This window comes from Nicotiana attenuata, unplaced genomic scaffold, assembly GCF_001879085.1.
Source record: "Nicotiana attenuata strain UT unplaced genomic scaffold, NIATTr2, whole genome shotgun sequence".
NCBI classification, from domain to species: domain Eukaryota; kingdom Viridiplantae; phylum Streptophyta; class Magnoliopsida; order Solanales; family Solanaceae; genus Nicotiana; species Nicotiana attenuata.
The window spans coordinates 293,492-321,347 of NW_017671201.1; positions in this window are offsets into that span (position 1 = coordinate 293,492).

Below are 27,856 nucleotides of genomic sequence, written 5' to 3' on the forward strand. Positions count from 1 at the left end.
CTCCTATAACATCATTCAAACTTGCTCCAATCATAAAAACACCTCAAACAACACTAAAACCATCATTTCCCATCGAATTCAAGCCTAAGTTCTCTAAAAACTTCCGAAATACGCATTCGATCAAAAACCTAACCAAATCATCTTCGAATGACCTGAAATTTTGCACACACATCCCAAATCACATAACAAAGCTACAGCAACTCTCGGAATTCCATTCCGACCCTCGGATCAAAATCCCACCTATCAACCGGAATTCACCAAAATACTTACTTCGCCAATTCAAGCCTAATTCTACACCGGACCTCCAAAATTAGTTCCGATCACACTCCTAAGTCACAAATCATCCTCCGAAGCTAACCGAATCATCGGAATTCATATCCGATCCTTCTAACATAGAAGTCAACGTCCGGTTGACTTTTCCAAAATAAACCTTCCTTAAAGAGACTAAGTGTCTCATTTCCTTCTAGAACCAATCCAAATCAACTCGTTCACACCCAACACTGATAATGAAGCATAAAGAAATAGAAAATGGGGGAAACGGGGCGGTAACCCATGAGACGACGGGTCGGGTCGTCACATCCTCCCCAACTTAAACAAGCGCTCGTCCTCGAGCGTACCCAGAGTTGTCCTAGAAGCCAACCAATAGCTGAATGACCTTACCAAGCATATACCCGTGGGTGATCCCACGTCACCCTATCTCGCATAGGTCCGATAACACAACATAGCTGAAATTTCACAATCCATCTAGTCCATGAACCATAGAACCACATTGCACTTTCCGAAATCATACACAAGATCAGAACCTCACATCTATACTCAGAATAAGCCCGAACCAGCTGTAATAACCCATACCTGCAACCTCAGGTGCAATCATATGATATACTACATAACCCAAACACTCGAAACGATAACTTCTATTCACAGCAGCTGCACCCAACACTCGAATACCGGTAGAAAACCTCTTATCAACTACGGTCTTATTCCACACTTCTATATACTGCTAATATTAAATGAAACATGCAATAAACCGTAACCATCTCTCAGGTCAACCATTCATGAAGCCACTTCTCTTTTGACTAATACCACAACAGATTTCGAGCCGAACCTCGATATTATCCTTCCAACAAGCTGAAATCAAATCCGTTCGTATTCATTAGTGACTCCAACGATCACCTCAAATCCAACACATCACTCTGGTGATATAACACCTCAATACAGGCCTAAGCCACAACTTGCATAATACGAGCACCAATAAGAAACGGTCTGAACATACTCAAATCATGAAAAATGGCTCAAACGAAAGAGCTGTACCTCAAGCTCATCAGCACCATCACAACAAAAGGCTGAGACCCCGACTCACATCATAGAAATAGAACACCTGAATCTACCCCGAAAGGTCATGTTTCCACGTAGCCTCGCTACAATGCGTGATCCTATCCAAACACTGTTACACATGAAACACCTCGAGTCACTATGATCAAAATCGACAGCCACACACAATTTGATGTCGGGAACCGAAACAAATCATTACACTCACGGTGAAACAAGTAACACATACCACGCAAACCCGATAGAACATATCCGATACGCCATTCACCGAGCAACTCCCAATTACTCTTCCCGCTCGACATCCATTATGAAATTTCGATAGAACCGCACCATAGGTGCCTATAACCAACAGATCGTAACGTCTCACAACACTGAGAGACAACTCATAGATCCCCTAATTGCTAATAGCTCACTAACAACCGAATCAACACATCCCTCGCCAGCAGTAACTCGAAGTCAACAAGCCGGCTCGATGCCGGACACATATCCATATAGGTCTCCCAATGGACTACACATCAACTCTAGTTACCCACAATAGATAAAAAAAAATCCTTCAAAGGTTCACAATGACTGAATCATACCGCATACTAACATCTGACTAACTTACCCACATTTTGTCATCCACAACCACGAGCTAACATGTATATGAGAACTTCCAATCTCCAAGTCCATAAAACACACGAATTCCCATATCTGATCCCAATTTCGCCACTCGCATATATAACTCACCACTAATACTCAATCATTCCACGAGGGAAACTCTAAGATTCTTCTGTGCTGCCAAGCAAACTCGAATATCAGCAGCCGATCTGACACAATACTACCGAAGTTCTATCAACTTAATCACATTACCCTTTTTCTGAAACCTATACTCTCGTCAAATCACTCCCAAATAACAATACCATTTCCTTAATCATCTGAGGCTACCCGCTGCCTAAGAGTGTTATGAACTTCCTTTCAGAACTGAACTGAAACCTCATACACGCAAATCTCAATTCTCCACAACATACCGCCTATACCACACCATCCAAGGATAACAGGAAAACTTTTATCTCCCTTCCAAGCCACAGACATCTACGCACTCAACGAGCCAAGAACTTCCATTGATCCCATCTCGAAGAAAAACCATTACACCTCCTATACCTCTCATATTCATAGAAGATGCACCTCTCCAACCACGGTCGAAATCAACAAGAACTCTCCCAATTCCGTTTGCACAAATTAAACTGCCAGGACTAAATCCTTCTAGCTAGGCCAAGCTAAGCAAGCCATCAAAACCCATGAGCATTGCTGCGAAATACCTGTAAGAACCTATTACATCGAACACATGCAAAGAATTGATCATATCCTTACCATACTGATTCGGTCTACTATCAAACCATTCCATCTATCTGAATTCCCTTCTGATTCATTTTCAGCTTGATGCTCCCTCTTGCTGTAGTACCACAATCTCTCAATCCCAGGCTCACTACACGAGACCCAAGCACAAGACCACACTGTCTAGGACCCATAAGCCACTGAATACTCTCTCAAATATTCCCAGGAACACCATATTCCAGAATACTTTACTCTGAAAACTCCCTGCGAATCTAAATCCGTTACCTTTACTTTCCAGATACTGATACCTAGGATCTCATAATTAACACAAAAATACCACAAGTCTAGACCTCTTCCAATGGAGACTCAGTTCCTAATCACATATGAAGCTTTTATATACCCAATTGTTATATGCAGAATCTTGAACACATTAGAACCATTCTCGCCAGTCATTCACTTTTTATCCAAACGGCAATTTACCTGATCAAACGAACAGAACCACCCGTGCCTCATTAGCACTCTAACACCGCAGGATATGACCTCATCCCAATACAAACAAGCATCTTCCTGCTCCATGCACCGAGCATTCTTTACCAATAACAGCTTAAGACATACTGTGATCCTCACACATCTACGAAGCACCATATAACGTTTGTCAAAATTTTCCTTCACTTGTGCCATCCTCGGCCCAATTTCTGCAACCATAACTGATTTGCCAGCATGCCTCAAACCGGAGCCAACATAGCACATAATCGTACAGTCAGCTAATCAATAGCAAACTCCCCAACTTGGCTTGAAGCCATAGATCAAAACACACAATACTCATAACGCATATACTCCACTGTTGCCTTAATACCATAGTGAGATGAAACTCAAATCCTTTGCAAGCTTGATTAAACACAAATCATCTAGTACTTTAACTCTTCGGCAAATCTCGCAACAGTTTAGCCCACTCTCTTAAGCGACCCAAAATTTCAAACTTCACCACTTACATTCAATTGCACATGAGATCTGCTAACATTCACATAAGGGTCACACGACCCCAGAACTCTTCGCAAGAGATAACCCACTTGCCTTGCCTTCGGTTAACATTTCTGTATACCTTCTACCGCCACAAGCATTACGCAGTCACTTGATCTTCCTGAGCTTGGACTCATACTGCAACATGAAATTTACTTCACTCCCAACTAGGAGCCATGAAAAGATTCTTCACACGCCCATAACTCGGGCTATAACTCGAATCAAGATGGAATTCAAACACCTAATAGTTCTCCTATCATCCAGTAGACCTTCCTCATCACTTCCAAGTCACATAGATACATCTCGCCGCACTACATACTCACCACGTGGCTAACCAGCCGTCACTCCCACTAAATGGCAATGCCGAACATATAAGTTCGAAATACTTGCTCACACAATCAGCACCTCGGTGCTCAAGCACTAGGCAAAGATCCGGCCTCAAGTCCTTCAGACTGGCCCAACATAAACTCACAGAGATTACATCTCGCCCCTCGATCGGGGAATCACAAGCCATCAAGGCACATCTGATAATGAGCGCTCATACGCGAATGCGAACACGTGGAAGGAATTTCAAAAGTTTCCTTTCAAGCTAAATCAAGGACGCACGATAAGAATTCAAGAATGTGAAGTTTTCCTAAAGGTTCTGCAGCCTCTCGAGGATAAATACAGACGTCTCCATACCGATCCGCGAGACTCTACTAAACCTGCTCATGACTCGTGAGACCTAGTAACCTAGGCTCCGATACCAACTTGTCATGACCCTAACCCGGACCCGGTCGTGATGGCGCCTCTCGTGAAGACAAGGCCAGCCAACTAACCCAACTCATCTTTCAAAACAATTTAACATGAATAAACAGCTAAAATATGACTTAATAATATTAAGTAGCAGAAATACAACCCAACACAGCCCTAATCAGGGTGTCACAAGTCACGAGCATCTATTAGAGCATAAATACAACTACAGGGCCTGAAATATACAAAATATGATTGATAAACAAAAGGAAGTAATGCGGTGCTACGAACGCTGGCAGTCACCTCGCTAAACTCTGATAACTAGCCTCTGATCAGCTCAAAACCCGCTATCGGGTGAACAAATACCTGCATCTGCACACGAGGTGCAGGGAGTAAAGTGAGTACTCCAACTCAGTGAGTAATAAGGGTAATAACAACTGAGCAGTAAGAAATCACGTAAAGCAAACCATCATGTTATATAGGGACAGTGAAAAACCCTTTGAGAGAAAGAAGTGAAGCTGTAAAATTTTTAGAAATATCTTAGCTCAGTTTAAAACCTCTTTTGAAAAATGACTTTTTCAACAGTATGCAAACGAATGCAATTCAAATAGTGCAGATAAGCACAGATGTCCGCCCCTCGGGCACCACACTCCATTAACAGATAATGTCAGGCAATCCGGTAGATATCACATGAAGTAGCACAAACAACAGGTAAAGGCAGGCAAATAAGATAAAGTAAACACACAGAACAGTACTAGTACTGCTGCGGCGTGCAGCCCGCTCCACATACCGCTGCGGCGTGCAGCCCGATCCGTTTATCATCGACAGCGCTCACTGGGGGTGTGCAGACTCCGGGAGGGGCCCCTTACGGTCCAAGCGCAATAATAAGCCATCTCGTGGCATCAACTAGGTCCTCGGCCTCATATCAATATCAATATCATACCGCTGCGGCGTGCGGCCCGATCCTATACTCAGTCCAAAAATCACATAAGCCCCTCGGGCACAATCGAATAGAAATATTCAGCCCAAACTTCATTAAAAATATTAATTAGGTTTCAAGTTTAAGAAAAGGTGGCTGAGTTTGCAAAACAATATTAAATACTAGGACTGAGTTCAATGATATGCACAAATGGTAAGAAACCAGTAATAACAATCCCTGAAGGATTCAATCAATTGGTACGAAGCCCAAATATAGCAATCAGCTAAATTAAAATGATAATAAGTGAATTTCAGTCAAATACGCAGTATATTAATCTACCGGGATGGACTAAGTCACAATCCCCAATGGTGCTCTACCCCACGCTCGCTATCCGGCATGCAAGTTACCTTAATATAGCACTGTGATGTGCAAATCCGGGGTTTCAAATCCTCAGAATATCATTTACAATCATTAGTCACCTTGAACCGGCAAAATCTCTAGCTCGCGACGCCTTTGCCCCTCAAATCGGTCTCCACGCGCGTCGAATCTATCCAAAACCACAACGAATACGTCACAATATGCCAATGGAACAATACCCAATCGAAAACAATCGAAAATTATTAAAAATCTCGAAATTGGCAAAACCCGAGCCCCGGGCCCACTTCTCGAACATCAGAAAATTTAACATCAACGGATTCCTTATCTCGCCACGAGTCTATATATATAAAGATTACCAAAATCGGAGTCCAAATGACCCATCAAATCCCCATTTTAACTCTCTTAAGTTTCAAGCCCTAAACCACCATTTTAACTCCTTAATTCCTTGGTTTTTCGGTCTAAATTCATGTAATAACACCTTAGAATTGTGTTTTAGACTCAGAAATCCTTACCTCAAAGAAGTCCCTTGATTTCTCTCTTCCAACAAGCCTATATTCTCCAAGTCCGAAGTGAAAATATGAAACCCTTTGAAATTTCGCGAAGGAGAAATAAAAATAGCACTGACCAGTCATTTCTGCATCTGCAGCTCCTTAGCCGCATCTGCGTCTCCCGCCTCTGCGGTCATTGCATCGCTTCTGCGGACATTTCTGCTTCTGCGGTTGAATTTCCGCACTTGCGCCTTCCGCTTCTGCGGACAAATCTCCGCGTTTGCGGTTTCCCCTTATTCCCCAAACTCCGCATCTGCGGTCACTTTGTCGCATCTGCTATACCTGCCGCTTCTGTGGCTCCCCTCTCTCTTCTGCGGTACCGCTTCTGCGGTCCCATTTCCGCAGAAGCGAAAATACCAGAAGCATTTTGATCCTTACAAGTCCAAAACTTCCCGTTAGCCCTCCGAAATCACCCCGAGGCCCCCGGGACCTCAACCAAAAGCACCAACACCTCCTATAACATCATTCAAACTTGCTCCAATCACAAAACACCTCAAACAACACTAAAACCATTATTTCCCATCGAATTCAAGCCTAAGTTCTTTAAAAACTTTCGAAATACGCATTCGATCAAAAACCTAACCAAATCATCTCCGAATGACCTGAAATTTTGCACACACATCCCAAATCACATAATGAAGTTACAACAACTCTCGGAATTCCATTCCGACCCTCGGATCAAAATCCCACCTATCAACCAGAATTCACTAAAATACTAACTTCGCCAATTTAAGCCTAAGTCTGCACCGGACCTCCAAAATTACTTCCGATCACACTCCTAAGTCACAAATCATCCCCCGAAACTAACCGAATCATCGGAATTCATATCCGAGCCCTCTAACACAGAAGTCAACATCCGGTTGACTTTTCCAAAACAAACCTTCCTTAAAGAGACTAAGTGTCTCATTTCCTTCTAGTACCAATCCAAATCAACTCGTTCACACCCAACACTGATAATGAAGCATAAAGAAATAGAAAATGGGGGAAACGGGGCGGTAACCCATGAGACGACGGGTCGGGTCATCACAGTTGGGCTGTGTTTGGTTTGTTAATATATTGTCTTTCCACATATTTCAGTGAATTAAATATTTCTCTTGCAAATTTGAAGTTTAATAAGTATTAGCAAAATGGCTTATTAAAAGAAATTTACTGTGGTTAATTGTTTGGGTTGGCTTGCCTAGTATTGTGATAGGTGCAATCACGACCACAGTATTTAGGGTCGTGACAAGTTGGTATCAGAGCCTAGGTTACATAGGTCTCGCGAGTCATGAGCCGGTTTAGTAGAGTCTCGCGGATCGGTACGGAGACGTCTGTACTTATCCTCGGGAGGCTGCAGAACCTTTAGGAAAAAATTCTTATTCTTGAATTCCTGTCGTGCGAATCTGTTGATTCTAGTACTCAACTTCTGTTATTCTATTCTCTCACAGATGGTGAGGTCACGTGCTACCGGTCAGGATGGACGACCATCGGTACCACCAGTTCGGGCCACTAGGGGCCGAGGACGTGGTCGAGGCCGTGGTAGGGGTAGGGGTGTAGCCCCCACAGTACCTAGGGCAGCACCTGCAGATCCACCAGCCACCCCAGTTCAGGATCAGGTCCCAGTTGCGGATGCTCCAGCAGCACTAGCTCAGGCACCGGCTATGCCTATTGTGATTCCAAGCCTTCAGGAGGCTCTAGCTCAGATACTATCAGTGTGCACTGGTTTGGCTCAGGCGGTCTCAGTTACTACAGCCGGAACTACTTCTCAGGCTGGGGGAGGCACTCAGACTCCCGCCGCCCGCACACCCGATAAGGTTGTTTAGGGGTTGCAGACACTGGAGGCACCACTAGCCCAGCTGGTGGTAGCTGCTCAGGGTTATGTAACTCCAGCTATGCCAGAGGACGAGCAGCGCAAATTGGAGAGGTTTGGCAAACTCCAGCCACCTACTTTTAGTAGTGTAGAGGGCGAGGATGCCCAGGGTTTCTTGGATAGATGTTAGAGGATTCTTCGCACCGCGTGTATTCTGGAGACCAGCGGGGTCACATTCACGACTTTTCAGTTTACGGGAGCTGCCTTCACTTGGTGGGGGGCTTATGAGAGGCGTAGGCCTGTTGGTGTGGCGCCCCTTACTTGGCAGCAGTTCTCCGCTCTCTTTTTGGCGATGTATGTGCCACTGTCCCACAGGGAGGAGTTGCGTAGGCAGTTCGAGCAGTTGCGACAGGGGGATATGACTGTTACACAGTACAAGATGAGGTTCTCCGAGTTAGCTCGCCATGCTATCTGGTTGGTTCACACAAATCGAGAGAGGATCAGGAGGTCCATTGATGGCCTCACATATCAGCTTCGAATTCTCATGACTAGGGAGAGGGTGTCAGGTGCTACTTTTGAGGAGGTTGTCGACATTGCCCGCGAGATTGAGTCAGTTCGTTGCCACGAGAGAAAGAAGAGAGAGGCCAAGAGGCCTCGAGGATCTGGTAGCTATGGTGGTGCTCTTTCGAGGGGTCAGTTTCAGCACGGCAGAGGCCGTCCATGCAGGCAGGCTCAGTCAGCTCGCCCAGGTTATCGTGGGGCATCGTCGGGTCATGGGTCTCACAGTTCTCATTAGGGACATTCATCACTCAGTGCCCATAGTTCGTCCCGTGCTCCATCAGTTCATGGCTCTTCTATGCTAGGTGCATCTGCTAGTCATTCTGGAGCTAGGGGTTCCCATCAGTCCCCGTCTCCAGCACTGGGGAGTTGTCATGAGTGTGGAGAGTTTGGGAATATGAGGAGGCAGTGTCCTCGCCTTCTTGAGGGTCCGTTTCAGTAGAGGGGTGAGCCCTCGACTTCAACTCCAGTCACTTCACCACCCGCTCAGGCAGCTAGGGGTGGGGGTTAGTCAGATAGGGGCCACCCTAGAGGGGGAGGTTGATCAGGTGGTGGTCAGGCCCGTTTCTATGCACTTCCAGCTAGACCTGATGCTGTTGCTTCAGATGCGGTAATTACAGGTATTATCTCAGTCTGCCGCAGAGATGCCTCTGTGTTATTTGATCTTGGTTCTACATTCTCTTTTGTGTCATCTTATTTTGCCCATTATTTGGATACGCCCTGCGAGTCTCTCATTTCTTCTGTTCATGTCTCTACTCCGGTGGGCGATACTGTTCTGGTAGACCGTGTGCACCGGTCGTGTGTTGTGTCTATTGGGGGTTTGGAGACCCTAGTGGATCTTTTGTTGTTATGTATGGTAGACTTCCATGTGATATTGGTCATGGATTGGTTATCTCCGTGCTGGGCTATTATGGACTGTCATGCCAAGACGGTGACGTTAACTATGCCGGGTGTGCGACGGATTGAGTGGCGAGGTCTGTCTGATTATGTTCCCAGCAGGGTAATCTCATTCTTGAAGGCCCCCGTATGGTTGGGAAGGATTGTCTTTCATACTTAGCATTTGTGAGGGATGTCATTGTAGAGACTCCCAGCATTGATTCTGTTCCAATTGTGAGGGATTTTCCAGATGCTTTTCCTTCAGACCTGCCGGGCATGCCATCGGACAGGGATATCGATTTTGGTATTGATCTGGTGCCGGGCACTGATAACTAGGGATTCTAGTTCATTTACACTCCTTTTCACTTGAGTTTTGAGTAAAAATGTATACAAAATAGTCCCAAAGGCTTACACGTCGTACTTGTTTGCAGGGTTTGATAAAAAAGGTGACAATTAGTCAAAATCAGCTCAAAAGGAGTGAAACATGCACAAGTATAAGGACAAGTCCAAGCACAGTTGAAACAAGACCCACTGCACACCGTACAAAATGGGGTGCGGCCGTAGTGAGGAGGTTCAGAGAGTGCTGATTCTGAAAACCCAAGCAGTGCGGCCGCAAAGTATTTCGTGCGGACCACAATGGGCTCACCGTGGCCGCACTAGATATTGTGCGGTCCGCAAAGAAGGAGTTCAGAGAGTTGAAGATTTGGAGCTAATGGCCAATGCGGTCCGCGGTCCTTTTTATGCGTATCGTAACAGAAGCCACCGCGGCCGCGGTGCCTTTTATGCGGCCCGCGGTGGCCAAGTTCAGAGAGCAGAGTTTAAGCCAAGAAGCCTCATTGCGGGCGCACTTAATTTTGTGCGGACCGCGCTACCCCCGCAGGGGTATTTTTGTCCTAAAATTTTGGCCTAGTGTAAATACTTTCTTTTTACATTTTTAGGTCATCTTTTGTAATCTGATTGGGGCTCAGCACGTGAACGAGTCTTTTGTTCCTTTTTGAGCAATTTTGGGCTACTAATACGCTGAATCTCTATTATCCTAGTTTGTAATTAATTATTATGGTTATTTCCTCATCTAATTTCTAGTTTTCTTCCCTAAATATGAGTAGCTAGACCCACTAGCTAGGGTTGTGGCTCAACCCTAGTGTGGGTATTTGATGAGTCTTGAGTTTTAAGGCTTGAATGTGTATGGGTGTTTGATTTTGGAGCAATTTATGTTTTCCATGTTGAATTAGTGGTTGCAAACAATAATTTGTGCCTTTGTGACTTGAGTTCTTCTTGAGAAAGAGAACTTGAGTCTAGGAAAATTGGTCCAACAAGGAATTCGGGCGTAGTCAAGAAATTGATAGCCCCAATTAAAGGGTTAAACCTAGAGATAGTAATACCCGACTGAGACCTCAACTGCTTGCTAAATTGTAATACCTAATTGGTCTTGAGAAAGTCAATTCGGGCAAAATCACTCAAACTACCGAGAGGTATAGAGTGAGAATTTTCGTGCATTGGTTATATCGTAATCCCCATCATTACATTCCTGCCTTAAACTTGAGAATCCGTCAAATATCCACCTAGGAGCGGGTCACTTCCCTAGTGCCTCTTTAACCTATTAGAAAACCCTTTAACAATTACTCTTAGCTTAATTTAGCATCTTATTAGCATTATATTAGAAGTAATTAAAAAGACCAACTATGATTAGAAGTGCAATTAAGAGTAGTGCACATTGCTAGTTTGGATAGGAAACCAACTCCAACTTATAGCTCCTTGTGGATTCGATCCCGACCTATTCGGGTAAAAGCTGCTTCGACTGGTGTAGGGGGTGCACCGATCACCTTTTTGGCGCCGTTGTCGGGGAGCGAACGGTTTTGGATATCTATCTAAATAGTTTTGTGTATTGCTTTTCTTTCCTTCTGTGTTACTAATCTTTGTTTGACGCCAATTCAGGTACAAAATGGCAGCAAACAACAACAATGACCCTCTTGGAAATGTGATCCCGGGGGAGGAGGTTGATGATATCGTCTAGGATGAGGTGCCTCTTGTACCTTAAGGACAACGGAGAGGCCGCCAGGCCAATGATAATGCCAATGATAATATTCCAGACCCTCCCCCACCACCTCCAAGAGTGGCCCCTCGAGTGCTTCCCAACCAAGGATATGCTAGTGCAATTTTCCCACCCCGGATTCGGGAGGGCAATTTTCAAATTACCAATGTGATGCTAACCTTGCTGGAGCAACGATGATATTTCACGGGTGCTCCCGATCAAAATGCCTACAAGCACCTCAAGGGCTTTGTTGATACATGTTGGGGGAGCAAGCAAACCAACGTGTCCGAGGATGCCTTGCGGTTGAGACTCTTCCCTTTCTCTCTTCGGGGGAAGGCTCTTGACTGGTTGGAGAGACTCCCCAACCATTCTATCCATACCTGGGATGAGTTTGTGGATAAGTTCATTGCAAAGTTTTTCTCACCGGGGCACATGGCAACCTTGAGGGATGAAATCTTAGCTTTCAAACAAGAGCCCAACGAACCACTACATGAAATTTGGGAGCGATACCGGACCATGGTTAAGGAATGCCCTAACAATGATATGACTGAGGCGATGATACAACAGACCTTCTATCGGGGCATTAACACAACAAATCAGTGCATAGTGAACCAATTAGCTGGGGGCAATTTCATGAACACGCCCTATGATCAAGCTTGTGAAATTTTAGATGAGATGGCGGACACTTCTTCCGCTTGGCAAAGTAGAGCCAATGTGCCACAGGGTGACCCCACGGTCATTCATTTGCACAAGGAGCTCCATGATCATGGGCAGGCAATAGCAGAACTGACAACAACCATGAACCAGCTAGCAAAGGCACAGTTACAACAGGTGCAAGCTCCATGACAAGTTAATGCTATGGAGGGTGTCAATATGTTGGTGAACAAAAGAAGACAAAGAGGGCAACAAAACCAAGGGAATTCGGATCAATACAACCAAGATAGTGTGGGTTCCAGGATGATGGGTATGAAGAGCAGAATGAAGAAGTGCAATACGTGAATAATTATCAAGGCCAAAGGGGCAACTCTTCTAACCAACAACAACAATGGAGATCCCAAGGCAATTGGGGTAATCAACAACAAGGCAACAACAATTGGAATAATCAACAACAAGGGAACAACAATTGGGGAAACAACAATCAAAATCCTAATTGGGGCAAGCAGAACAACAATCGGAACAATCAAGGAAACTGGGGTAACAACAACAATTGGGGTGGAAACAACAATCAGGGTGGATGGAACAACAACAATCAGGGAAATCAGGGGCAAGGCTTTCAAAGGCCCCCAATGTATCAACAGCCGAGCAATCCACCTCCTTTTCCATCCCAAGGTCCTAGTTCATCCAACAGTGGCATGGGGAGAATTGAAATGATGTTTGAACAGACGATGAAAAAGAATGGTGATTCAGATGCTCAGTTAGCATCCCACAACACTTCAATCAGAATTTTGGAGGTTCAGCTAGGCCAAATATCACAGTCCTTGAATACTCATCCTTAGGGGCTCTACCTAGTGATACGGTAGGGAACCCGAAGGGTGGGAACCATACCGGGCAAGCAATGGCAGTAATTACAAGTGGACGAGGCGGTGATGTGAATGCCTCCAAACAAAATGAAATTTTGGGTGATGAAGTTGAGTTGCAAGAGGATGACATCCCTTTGGTGGTGGAGAATGTGATTCATGATAAAGCGAATGAAGAAGTGAGGATTGATATCAAAGATACCGAGGTGGAAAGTCAGAATGACGTGAACCCGTCTAGGGAACACATCATAGACATACCTGAAGCGGTTGTGCCTAAAGACAAGGCTCCTGTGCCTAGGCCACCTCCACCTTATCCTCAAAGGCTAGCAAAGCAGAAAAATGAGAATTAGTTTAAAATGTTCATTGACATGATGAAGAGCTTATCCATTAATGTGCCTTTGGTGGAGGCTTTGGAGCAAATGCCTGGATATGCTAAATTCATGACAGATTTGGTGACGAAGAAAAGATCCATGGACTGTGAAACTATTAAGATGACCCACCAAGTTAGTGCTATAGTGCATTCAATGGCTCCAAAGTTGGAGGATCCCGGTGCTTTCACCATTCCTTGCACTATTGGAAGTGCAGACTTTGCTAAAGCTCTATGTGATTTGGGGGCGAGTATCAACTTGATGCCCTACTCAGATTTCAAGACTTTGGGTATTGGACAGTCGAGGCCGACTTCCATGAGGTTGCAAATGGCAGATAGATCGATGAAGAGGCCTTTAGGTATAATAGATGATGTTCTCGTCCGGGTGGACAAATTTATCTTGCCGACTGATTTTGTGATTCCCGATTGTGAGGTTGATTTTGGGGTACCTATAATTTTGGGAAGACCTTTCCTTGCTACTGGGAAGGCCTTAGTTGATGTGGAAGCAGGGGAACTCACTTTCCGAGTGGGTGATGAAAAAGTAGTCTTTCATGTGTGCAAGTCAATGAAGCAGCCCAATTCTACCGAAGTGTGCTCATTTGTGGATCTTGTCACGGCAGTCATAATTGATGATACTAGTGCAATGATCAATGTGGAGGACCCTCTAGAGGCGGTTTTGTTGAATCTTGATGTCAATGAGGATGAAGGCCGTGTGGAGTGTGTCAATGCTTTACATGGAATGGGCTCTTACTCTTATGAGCCTCGGAAGCTATCCTTAGATCTCAAAAATAGAAAGACTCCACCAACCAAGCCTTCAATTCCGGTGCTGGAGTTGAAGCTGTTGCCTCCACACCTCAGGTATTAATTCTTAGGCCCTAGTTCAACTTTGCCAGTTATTCTTTCCTCTTGTCTTACTAACATGCAGGTAGATGCCCCATTGGCGGTATTCCAAAAGCGGAAGAAGGCAATTGGATGCACTTTAGTTGATATTCGGGAAATAAGCCCCGCATTCTGTATGCACAAGATTATTCTGGAAGATGATGCAAAACCCTCATTGGAACATCAAAGGAGGTTGAACGAGCCAATGCAAGAAGTTGTGAAAAAAGAGGTGATCAAGTGGTTAGATGTCGGGGTTGTATACCCCATCTCTGACAGCTCTTGGGCTTCGTCGGTGCAATGTGTGCCGAAGAAGGGTGGGATGACCATGGTGACCAATGCTCAAAATGAACTAATTCCCACACGGACAGTCACTGGATGGAGGGTGTGCATGGACTACCGCAAGCTGAACAAAGTGACCCGCAAGGATCACTTTCCATTGCCTTTCCTTGACCAGATGCTTGATCGACTTGCTGGGCGTGCCTTCTACTATTTCTTGGATGGATATTCTGGGTACAACCAAATCTTGATTGCTCCGGAAGATCAGGAGAAAACCACTTTCACCTGTCCATATGACACATTTGCCTTTTCTAGGATGCCTTTTGGGTCGTGTAATGCACCGGCGACATTCCAACGGTGTATGATGGCCATTTTCACCGATATGGTGGAAGATATTTTGGAGGTGTTCATGGACGACTTTAGTGTGGTGGGTGACGCATTTGATGAATGCTTGAAGAATCTTGATAGGGTGTTGGTCGGTGTGAGGAAACCAATCTTGTGCTCAATTGGGAAAAATGCCACTTCATGGTTGAGGAGGGCATAGTTCTTGGTCACAAAATTGCAAAACATGGCATAAAGGTGGACAAAGCTAAAATAGAGGTGATTTCAAGGCTTCCTCCCCCCATTTCTGTCAAGGGGGTTAGAAGTTTTCTTGGGCATGCGGGGTTCTACCGGAGATTTATCAAGGATTTTTCGAAGGTAGTGAATCCTTTGTGCAAGCTATTAGAAAAGGATGCCATGTTCGTGTTCGATGAGGGATGTATGCAAGCATTTGAACTTCTCAAGCATAAGTTGACCACCACCCCTATTATTACCGCACCCAACTGGAGCTTGCCTTTCGAGCTCATGTGCGACGCGAGTGATGTTACGGTTGGGGAAGTTTTGGGTCAAAGAGTGAGCAAAATGTTTCATCCGGTGTACTACGCTAGCAAGACAATGAATGAGGCTCAAAGGAACTACAGGGTAACTGAGAAAGAGTTGTTGGCTATTTTGTTTGCAATGGAAAAATTTCGGTCGTATTCATGGGAGCCAAGGTCATAGTGCACACCGATCATGCAGCTCTTAGGTATTTGATGACGAAGAAATATTCCAAAGCTAGGCTGATGCGATGGGTCTTGTTATTTCAAGAATTTGATTTGGAAATTGTGGACCGGAAAGGTAGTGAAAACCAAGTGGCGGACCACTTGTCCCGCTTGGAGGAGGAAGGGAGGCCGTGTGATGGCCTAGAGATCAATGATGCATTTCCCGATGAGCAACTACTTTCTTTGTCAATGAATGATATTCCATGGTTTGCGGATGTTGCTAATTTCCTTGTGACTGGTATAATCCTGTGTGAGCTCTCTTCTAACCAAAGGAAGAAGCTCAAACGGGATAGTTTGGATTTCTATTGGGATGAGCCGTACTTGTTCATGATATGCACTGACGAAGTGATCCAAAGGTGTGTCCCAGAGGAGGAGCAGTTGAGTATTTTGGAGGCTTGTCATTCCTCTCCCTATGGTGGCCATCATGGCGGGGTGAGGACAGCTTCAAAGGTTCTTAGTTGTGAGTTTTACTAGAAAACTTTGTATAAAGATGCAAGTGATCTTGTGAAGAGGTGTGACGAATGTCAAAGAGCGGGTGGTATTTCGAAGAAAGATGAGATGCCTCTCAACACCATTCTAGAAGTGGATATTTTTGATGTGTGGGGTATTGATTTCATAGGCCCATTTGTAAGCTCATGTGGGAACACCTACATTCTAGTGGCAGTTGACTATGTTTCAAAGTGGGTCGAGGCTGTGGCTTTGCCCAATAATGAGGCCCAGAGTGTGGTTGCATTTCTCAAAAAAAGCATTTTTACAAGGTTTGGCACTCCTCGTGCAATCATAAGTGATGGGGAGTCACACTTTTGCAATAGAGCTTTTGACACTTTGCTTTCAAAATATGGTGTCAATCACAAAGTTTCTGCTCCTTATCATCCTCAGGCGAGTGGCCAAGTTGAAGTCTCAAACAGGGAAATCAAGAGTATACTGTCAAAAACAGTCAATGCAAATAGGACCGATTGGTCTAAGATATTGGATGATGCTCTATGGGCGTATAGGACTACTTACAAGACTCTGATTGGTATGTCTCCATACCGGTTGGTGTTTAGGAAAGCTTGCCATCTACCAGTTGAGTTAGAGCACAAGGCCATGTGGGATTTGAGGAAGCTGAATCTTGAATGGGATGTGGCGGCAAATCTTCGTATGGAGCAGCTTAATGAACTTGATGAATTCCAATTCCATGCCTACTCCAGTTCATCCTTCTACAAGGACAAGATGAAGTACCTTCATGACAAATATGCTCATAGCAAGGAGTTCAAAGTGGGTGATTTGGCTCTCTTGTTCAATTCTCGGTTACATCTGTTTTCGGGAAAGCTTTAATCTAAATGGAGTGGACCTTTTGAAGTGGTATTTCTGACTCCGTTTGGTGCACTTGACTTGAAAAATAAAAATGGTGAGATCTTCAGAGTTAATGGGCACAGAGTCAAGCACTATCTTGGCAAGTTTGATGACAGCCACGTGGTGGCAATGATCCATCTCAAGTGATTTGATGGTAACCTGCATCGTGCCGCGACTTTAAATCAGGCGCTTCTTGGGAGGCAACCCATGTGTCTTTCTTTTTGTTTTTCTTTGATTTTCTTTTTTAGAGTAGGATTTGTTTTCGAACTAACTGGTTGTGAGATGTTGTAGGCTTGTTTTGATGCAGTGCAGGATCAAGTTGGGAAAATGTGCAACTCTCTGAAGTTTGCACTGCGGCCTCATTGCATTTTATGCGGCCGCAATGGCCTTAGTGCGGGGTCACAAAATCAGTGCGGTCCGCAATGATGATTGATGCAAAAAAATGGTTCTCTGAAGTTTTCCACCGTGGCCCTATTGCATTTTGTGCGGTCCGCGGTGGACCACTGCTGCCGTGGAGCATTTTGTGCGGTCTGCAGTGGTTGCCTCCTCAAGCTTCTTGTTTCTGGGCACCGCGGACCGCGGTGCCATTTTGTGCGGTCCGCGGTGGGTAAGTGAGATGGACCCCAGTTCCTTCTTCTATAAATTGAACCTGAGGCCCTCATTTCAAACTTTTCGACCCTTTGCTCTCTAATAGTGAAAAGCACTGTTCACACAAGCCCTAATTGCACGATTTCATTCACTTCCTGTCAATCATCTGTGTTGCATCTTACTAACTGGTAATCTTCTTTTAAGTAGCTTCTTCTTCTTCTTCTTCTTCTTCTTCTTCTTCTTCTTCTTCTTCTTCTTCTTCTTCTTCTTCTTCTTCTTCCCGTTTTCTTTCAATTCTGTAGCGTAGGTTTGTTTAATCATGATTAAATTAGGACTAATTAGTTAAAAACACTGATTCAACACCTAGGAGACCATTAATAGGTGAAAATTGGACTAAAATTGTGCAAACTTGAAACCCTAGTTTTGCGGCCGCACTTCATTTTGTGCGGACCGCAATGGTGAACTTCTGAAAGTTGATAAGTGAGGACCGCGACCGCAATAGATTTTGTGCAGTCCGCAGTGCATCAATGTTGACCGCAATGCATTTTGTGTGGTCCGCGGTGCATGGATTAAGAGAGTGGGTAGTCTGATTCCCACCTTTGTGCGGACCGCGATGAATTTTGTGTGGTCCGCGGTAGCTGCTTTGCGGCCACACTTCATTTTGTGCGGTCCGCACTCTGGAACTTCTGAATGTCAGCAAATTTTCTGCACTGCTTCACTGACTCTGCTAATACTAACAAGCATAGACTGTATTCTCTTGGTAGATAATGGTGAAATCACGAGGCGGAGGCGATAAACAGAAAGGGAAAGCTGAGTCCTCCCGGGGGAGGGGATGTGGAAAGATAAGGTTGATCCCTCAAGTTCGGGAAGCAATAAAGGCGACAAGAAAGGCAATCAAGGCTGCTGATAGAGCTGCTTCCCAATCATCAGGAAGCGAGTATGAGCACTCCCGGGAGGCATCCGATTCTGACTCTGTCCCGGAGTATATAGATGACTTCCCGGAGAGGTTGAGAGTGATAGATGACCCTACTCCTCAGGGATCCCCTACTGCTCGAGCATCAGTGCACATATCTTCTGAGTCGTTTGAGGGCTCAGTTGCAGGCAGTGACAAAGCCTACTCTACCTCACCTACAGCTTCACTATCCGGTGAGGGTCTAGTAGAAGAAGGACGAGAAAAAGAAGAAGGGGGTGAGCCCCAGGTGGGAGGAGTAGAGAGAACAAGGAACCCGGATGCATGGCAAGACATATTCGTAAGTGAAGTGGCCTACCACAAGTTCAGAGAATGGTGGCCTGAGAGGAAGTTGATTCTTGAAAGGAGTTTCATCGATAGAGACCTCTTGGCTCACAACCCTAATGTGAGAAGACAGTTCAGAGAGAGAGTGGGCTGGAACTACTTCATAAGCAATTGTGAGGATGCAACTGAGCACTTGGTCAAGGAGTTCTACACCTATGTTGCCCACATAAAAAAGGGCACTACAGTGACCAAGGTGCGGAATTTGAAAGTAAAGTTTGATGGAAAAATGATAAATGACTACCTGGGCTTCATGGAGGAGGATGAAACGTTGTACTTACAAAAGGTAGCATTGGGGGAGGTTGTACGTCCGTGGTTAGCTGAACACTTGGCAATCCCAGGTACCACCCCAGCTTGGTTGACAGTGGGAGTGAAAATTCTAAGGAGGACCCTGAACTTCGAAGCAAAAGGGAGGGTTACATTTGTTTATAACAGGCTAGACCCCACCACTCACGACAACTCTATCCCTATCTCCCGGGCTATATTGGTGGCATCGATCATGGCGGGGTACCCGATCAAAATCGGGAATATGATGTCTAGGGTGATTACAAGGGTGGTGAACGAAGGTGATAGGAACTACCCTTTCCCAAATTTCCAGACCAAGTATTTTAACGATCTAGATATGGAGAAGCGCAGATTTGATGTGAAAGTGAAAGCCAAGGCACCTTTCTCCTGGTACAGCACCAAGGGTCCTAACAACCCCAAAGACCCTAAGGGCAAAGCCCCTACTTCTACTAGCCAGTCTGAAGAGCCAGTAGTTGTAGTGACTCCTTCTCAGCCTCTTTCAGCCACACCAGACATGGCCCCAGGACCTTCGACTTCTACTGTTCCAGATATCCCCTCATCCTCAGCCTACCCGTTGACTGCCCACCGCTTGAACCAGAACCTTGCCAATATCAACAACTAGATGCAGGCAGCGGCTTCTAAGCTGTCTATGCTATCTACGTCTATAGAAGCCCAGTCTGTACCTCCTCAGCCACAGCTCCCACCGTCAGTGGAGGACACTCTCAAGGAGCTTCTGGACAACCAGAAGAAGCTCCTGGAGAATCAGAAATAAATATTGGAAGCTGCGGATTCTCATGGAAAAGCACTGAAGGAGCTCACCAAAGAAACAAAGAAATTGAGGAAGACTCGGGCATCCAAGGAGTTGGTGAAAGAGTTGAGGGCGGACGTGGATAAGATGAAAACGGATCACTTGCCTTTGGACTTTCTATTTCATAACCCAGCTCCAACAGCCCAGCCTGAGCCAGAGCGGGAGACAGAGAGGCCAGCAAAGAGGAGGGTGATTCCCCATGCTGATGATGCTGTTATAGATTTGGAGGACCCGCAGGGAGGTTCCTCTAGCCAGCCCCAGATTCCAGTACAGGCCCAGGACTCAGTACAGGCCCAGGTCCCAGTGGAGACACAGATTTCAGGGAGCCAGCCATAGGTTCCCGAGCAGACCGAGGACCCAGGGACCCAGACTCAGGATCCTATGCAGGCGGGGGGCCAATAATTAGTTTTCTCTTCACTCTCTATCTTTTCTGTGNATTTAAAACCTTCAAAAATCCTAAAAAAAAAAAAGAGAAAACCCAGTAGAAAGGTTAAAATTACTGTTTCATTGGAAATCTGAGCTTAATTTTCATTTTAGGAATGAATTACGTTCTTCTAGCTTAGTTTCCATCCGCTGAAGCTCCAAAGGTTTATTAGACTTAATTTCACATGGATCTTTGAGTGTAATCGAGACAATTTTGGATCAAATTGAATGCTGTCTTGCTGTGCCATGGTGCTGGGTCATTTTTTGTGAAAATTTTGGTTCAAATCACTCTTGTTGCTGCTGAGAGTTCACTGCCGTGTTGCTATTACTCAAGCTGACTTCAATTTTCTTTCTCTTTCGATAAATTCCAGGTATTCTTCAACCTCACTGAAGTATGAAGGATTAAATCTGCTAGTGTATCCGAGCCGTTGAATCAATGACAAATATCAGTTTCATGTCTAGTTTGTTTGCGTACATGTTAGCTTACATAATAGATTACGTAGTAGTAGCATTTAAAGCATAGACTATCTGGACTTTTGATAAATTGTAATAATTGGACTGTTAAATTAGCGTGTATTTATTCAGTAATTTAGTTCTAGCATAGGTTAATTCAGAAGTTCATTTAGATTTAACCTCACACTGAAGTATTTGTATTTGTAACTGATTTTGAGACCATTACATATTTGTGTCCATGTAACTGTGGATTAATAGGCCTGAAGAATAGTCTATACGGACCGCATTTGAGGATTAATTTTACATTTTATACCACGAATTAACTTCTGATGGCGATTGTAGCTTTAAAACACTAATGTCTTATTAGAAACAGGATTTTTGTTGTAAGAAAAGGGCACTCAGTTTAGTCGTGAATGCCTGGGCTGTTAGAGCCACGAAGAGCAATTTAACAGGCCCCAAAATCAATTTGGAATCGGTCCTTTAGGTCTGTCACAGGCCCAGGTTGCCCAGCTTTGGTGAGTAAACTTGGGCTTATGCCATGGCTTGGTATTGGGCAGCCTTGCAGCCAGGCTTATGCCCCAAGGACATAAGAAGCCCAAAGCTGGGCTAATCTTAAAATTAAGCTGGGAGTAATTCACAAATATAAATACGGGTTTCAAATTAGGTGGTGGGTTCAAATTAAGAGGGTCTTCCCTTTTGTTTGAATTCAGACTTGAATTTGAGGCCCTGATTTATAAATGCGAATCAATTAGGGCCTGTTTAGGGACAACACTGTAATAGAAATCGTAGTTTTCTTTTAAGATGGTTTTTTTAAATAAGGCATGAGACGAGCCTCGCCGCATAAAACATATAAACTGCGGGGCCCTCATTAAATACTATAGTAAAATATTTTAGAAATTGGGTGTGCCATTTAGCGAATTTCCATGGCCCCCGCAAAGTTAATAACACGTTAGTCGCTTTAGGAGCATTCTTTAATAATATTACTTTCCTAAAGTCGGGTGTGCATTTCATGTGACCCAAATCCAAATCCCAAAACGTTGAATAAGAGGTGTTGAGGATCCGGGTGCATTTTATGTGACGTGATCCAAAAACACGCTCTTAAACGGCGTTCACTTTCGTAAAAAGTAAATAAAAGCGGTAAATAATTTATAAAATTGCACTATAGGTTTGAACTTGTATAAAAAATCAGATTTTTAGCCATTTGTAATAATTTAAGCGACCGTGCTAGAACCACGGGATCCGGGGGTGCCTAACACCTTCCCTCGGGTCAACAGAATTCCTTACACAGAATCTCTGGTTCGCAGACTCCAATTGGGAAGTCGAAATATTCCTCGATCTGGGATGTAAATTAAATCGGTGACTTGGGACACCAAAAGCCCGTCCTATCCCAAGTGGCGACTCTAAAAATCAAATAAATAATCCCATTTCGAATAATGTCACTTTAAATGGAAAAACTCCCTTATACATTACCTTTCGGGGTAAGTGTGTAAAAAAGGAGGTGTGACAGCTTTGGCGACTCTGCTGGGGATCGAACCCAGAATTTCGGTTCAGGGTTCAAGAATTCGAGCTTAGTACAATTGTTATATTTGACTTTATCTGATTTTTCTACATGTTCCATGCTATATGTGCTAAATGTTTTACCGCTTTGATATTTGTTGAAATTGTATATATAAACTGTCGCGAATCCCTTCCTCTTTCTGAGTCATCTACATCATGGAGAAGGGTGCACTTCGTGTAGCTTCTCTTCTGTTTAGAGTCTTTTCCCATTTAGAACGAGGTTGGATAAGTTGCAAAGCCGGCGGAGCTTCTGTATCCCCGGTACGCTGCCTCCCCCTCGGCTCGAGTTGTCCGCTCGGGTAAGCCAGGTCTAGACCAATAAACCTAGGGTTAAACCTAGAAGAACAAAACCTCATGCCGGATCCCTAGTAGGACGTTTGTTTGCATCATGTGCATTTGACTTAGGGGACTCAACACAGGGTTGGGTCCGTCTAGGACAGGTGACCTGAAATGAATTGACCATCCTGATGCATCTTACGTGCTACTTGCGCATTTATTTGCTCGGCTTTGCATGTTGACTGGCTTGTCTAAATAAGTGAAAATTGAGGAAATAAACAGTGTTAGGACTAAGTGAGGGTGACCATTTGTTTTGAAAAACCCCAATGCCCAAATAGTACCGAAATGCTGCCGGATTTGTGAAAAATGAAAAAAGAGAAAAAGGAAAATATTTGAAAAAAAAAGGGAAGGAAGAAAATTGTTGTTCAAAAAATACATTTTTTGATTTTGGCAAATCTGCCCGAACTACGCCGGTTGGATTCTCGCCGGGTGTGAGATACGTAGGCAACCCTCATCGGGTCCAACCTCCCCTTTTGCAAAAATAGTCAAAAATACCAAAATTTTAATTTTTGTCAAAAATAAGACGGGTGATGCCATTCTTGTTTTAAAATAAGCCGAATGTCCCAAAAAAAGGACGCCGGAAGGCCGTTTTTGCAAAAATAGCCGCCCTGAGTCATTTTTAAACGGTTTGCGGGAACAGCCTTAAAATCTTCTTTCCAGAAGTGCTGAAAGGCCGTATTTGCAAATCCAAGTCCTTATTTTCTAAATAAAGAATTTTTGCACAAATAGCCATTTTTCAAAATAAGTCATTAAACTCCCCTAAAATAAATATGCAGGATGAATTCAAGTGACATCGAAACCTTCTCAGTCCTGAGCGAGATCCCTTTGAAACTCATATGTGGTGGCATGACTTGGGAAAAGGAAGCAGAAATACTGTGATCAAAAGCCTGGGCGGTCTCGTAGATTTGTTAAAAATCAAGCCAAGAACAGATGTCATTGAGGCACTAATACCATTTTGGGACCCGACCCGTAATGTGTTTCGGTTTTCAGATTTTGAGCTCACACCTACATTAGAAGAGATCGCCGGATACGCAGGTCTAAATGGGAACCTCCGTGGTAGATACCCTTTGGCTCCACGGCCGGTAACTCTTCACAGGTTTTTAGATTTGTTGAACATCAGTCGGGATATTCAAGACACACATTTGGCGGAAGGGTGCTGTACACTACATTTCCTGTATCACCGGTATGGTAACCCCCAAGGGCTTTGAGGAACCCAATACAGGATTGACACATGCTGGAAACAAAGACAAAATGGGANCTTTTCACATTTTTAGGTCATGTTTTGTAATCTGAGTTGGGGCTGACCACGTGAACGAGTCTTTTGTTCCTTTTTGAGTAATTTTGGGCTACTAATAGCTGAATCTCTATTATCCTAGTTTGTAATTAATTATTATGGTTATTTCTTCATCTAATTTCTTGTTTTCTTCCCTAAATATGAGTAGCTAGACCCACTAGCTAGGGTTGTGGCTCAACCCTAGTGTGGGTATTTGATGAGTCTTGAGTTTTAAGGCTTGAATGTGTATGGGTGTTTGATTTTGGAGCAATTTATGTTTTCCATGTTGAGTTAGTGGTTGCAAACAATAATTTGTGCCTTTGTGACTTGAGTTCTTCTTGAGAAAGAGAACTTGAGTCTAGGAAAATTGGTCCAACAAGGAATTCGGGCGTAGTCAAGAAATTGATAGCCCCAATTAAAGGGTTAAACCTAGAGATAGTAATACCCGACTGGGACCTCAACTGCTTGCTAAATTGTAATACCCAATTGGTCTTGAGAAAGTCAATTCGGGCAAAATCACTCAAACTACCGAGAGGTATAGAGTGAGAATTTTCGTGCATTGGTTATATCGTAATCCCCATCATTACATTCTTGCCTTAAACTTGAGAATCCGTCAAATATCTACCTAGGAGCGGGTCACTTCCCTAGTGCCTCTTTAACCTATTAGAAAACCCTTTAACAATTACTCTTAGCTTAATTTAGCATCTTATTAGCATTATATTAGAAGTAATTAAAAAGACCAACTATGATTAGAAGTGCAATTAAGAGTAGTGCACATTGCTAGTTTGGATAGGAAACCAACTCCAACTTATAGCTCCTTGTGGATTCGATCCCGACCTATTCGGGTAAAAGCTGCTTCGACCCGCTCTCGCCACTCTATAGTGGTGCAGGGTTGGCACCGATCAGGCACTCAACCCATCTCTATTCCACCATATCGTATGGCACCAGCGGAGTTGAAAGAGTTAAAGGAGCAGCTTCGGGAATTCTTTGATAAGGGGTTTATTTCTCCTAGTGTGTCGCCTTGGGGCGCGCCTGTCCTATTTGTGAAGAAGAAGGATGGCACGATGAGGATGTGCATTGAGTACATGCAGTTGAACAAGGTTACAATTAAGAACAAGTATCCCCTACCTCCCATTGATGATTTGTTTGACTAGCTTCAGGGAGCGAGAGTGTTCTCCAAGATTGATCTCCGTTCAGGTTATCACCAGCTGATGATCAGGGACTCGGATATTCTCAAGACAGCTTTCAAGACCCGTTATGGTCGCTATGAGTTCCTGGTGATGTCTTTTGGGCCGACCAATGCCCCAGCAATGTTCATGCATTTGATGAACAACGTGTTTTGGCCTTATCTCGACTCATTTGTCATAGTTTTCATTGATGATATTCTGGTGTATTCGCGTAGTTAGGAGGAGCATGCGGAGCATTTGAGGGTTGTGTTACAGAGATTGAGGGAGGAGAAGCTCTTTATGCAAAGTTCTCCAAGTGCAAGTTTTGGCTCAGTTCGGTGGCTTTCTTAGGGAACGTGGTGTCCAGTGAGGGTATTCAGGTTGATCTAAAGAAGATAGAGGCGGTTCAGTGTTGGCCAAGACCATCCTCAGCTACAGATATTCGCAATTTCTTGGTTTGGCAGGTTATTACCGCCAGTTTGTTCAGGGCATCTATCACATCGCCCTTGACCAAGCTGACTCAGAAGGGTGCTCCATTTATGTGGTCGGATGAGTGTGAAGAGAGCTTTCAGAAGCTCAAGACTGCCTTGACCACAACTCCAGTATTAGTTTTTCCATCAGCTTCAGGTTCATATACCGTGTATTGTGATGCTTCGAGAGTTGGTATTGGGTGTGTGTTGATGTAGGAGGGTAGAGTTACTGCTTATGCTTCTTGTCAGTTGAAGCCCCATGAGAAGAACTACCCTGTTCATGATTTGGAATTGGCTTCCATTGTTCACGCATTGAAGATTTGGAGGCATTACTTGTATGGTGTGTCTTGTGAGGTGTTTACTAATCATCGTAGTCTCCAGCACTTGTTCAAGCAGAAGGATCTCAATTTGAGGCAGCGGGGATGGTTCGAATTGCTAAAGGATTATGATATTACAATCTTGTACCATCTGGGGAAGGCCAATGTGGTGGTCGATGCTTTGAGCCGAAAGGCAGTGAGTATGGGGAGTTTGGCATATATTCCAGTTGGGGAGAGACCTCTTGTAGTGGATGTTCAGGCCTTCGCCAATCGGTTCGTGAGGTTGGATATGTCGGAGCCCAGTCGGGTATTGGCATGTGTGATTTCTCGATCTTCCTTATTTGATCGCATCAGAGAGCGCCAGTATGATGATCCTCATTAGCTTGTCCTTAGGGACAGAGTTCAGCATGATGATGCCAGAGATATGACAATTGATGATGATGGGGTGTTGAGGATGCAGGGCCCGATATGTGTGCCCAATGCAGATGGGCTTCGGGAGTTGATTCTGGAGGAGGCCCATAGCTCGCGGTACTCCATTCATTCGGGTGCCGCAAAGATGTATCAGGATCCGAGACAACACTATTGGTGGCGGAGAATGAAGAAGGACATTATGGGATTTGTAGCTCGGTGTGTCAATTGTCAGCAGGTAAAATATGAGCATCAGAGACCGGGTGGCTTGCTTCAGCGGATGGATATTCAGAGTGGAAGTGGGAGCGGATCACCATGGACTTTGTAGTTGGGCTCCCACGGACTTTGAAGAAGTTCGATGCTATTTGGGTGATTGTGGATCGGCTGACCAAGTCCGCACACTTTATTCTGGTGTGTACTACTTATTCTTCAGAGCTGTTGGCAGAGATCTATATTCGGGAGATTGTTCGTTTGCATGGTATCCCGGTTTCCATCATTTCAGATAGGGGCACTCAGTTTACTTCACAGTTTTGGAGGTCTGTACAGCGAGAGTTGGGTACTCAGGTTGAGTGGAGCACAAGTTTTCACCCTCAGATGGACGGGCAGTCCGAGCACACTATCCAGATATTGGAGGACATGTTGCGCACTTGTATCATTGATTTTGGAGGGTCATGGGATCAGTTTCTACCGCTCGCAAAGTTTGCTTATAACAACAGTTACCAGTCGAGTATTCAGATGGCTCCATATGAGGCTTTGTATGGGAGGCGGTGTAGATCTCCAGTTGGCTGGTTGAGCCGGGTGAGGCTAGACTGTTGGGTACAGACTTGGTGCAGGATGCTTTAGACAAGGTGAAGGTGATTCAGGAGAGGCTTCGTACAGCGCAGTCGAGACAAAAGAGTTATGCTGACAGGAAGGTTCGGGAGGTGTCCTACATGGTTGGTGAGAAGGTTCTGTTGAAGGTTTCACCCATAAAGGGTTTTATGAGATTCGGGAAGAAAGGTAAATTGACTCCTCGGTTCATTGGGCCTTTTGAGGTGCTTTGGAGGATTGGGGAGGTAGCATATGAGCTTGCATTGCCACCCAACCTATCGAGTGTGCATCCGGTATTTCATGTTACAATGCTCCGGAAGTATATTGGGGATCCGTCACATGTTTTGGACTTCAGCACGGTTCAGTAAGATGATGATTTGACGTATGATATGGAGCCTGTAGCTATTTTGGAGCGTCAGGTTCGAAAGTTGAGGTCAAAGGGTATAGCTTCAGTGAAAGTGCAGTGGAGAGGTCAGCGCGTGGAGGAGACTACCTGGGAGACCGAGCGGGAGATGCGGAGTGTTGATACCCAATTTTTCCCTAGGTATTTTTTTATACACAAAATACTTTCAAAATGACATATATATGCAATGACATATATATGCATATATGAGCATACCCAAGTGTTTTGGTATTTTTCCAAGTTTTTTAAAAAAAAAAGATTTTTTAAAACCAATTTATTGTCTATTTTAATACTACAAAATTCAATAATTATTC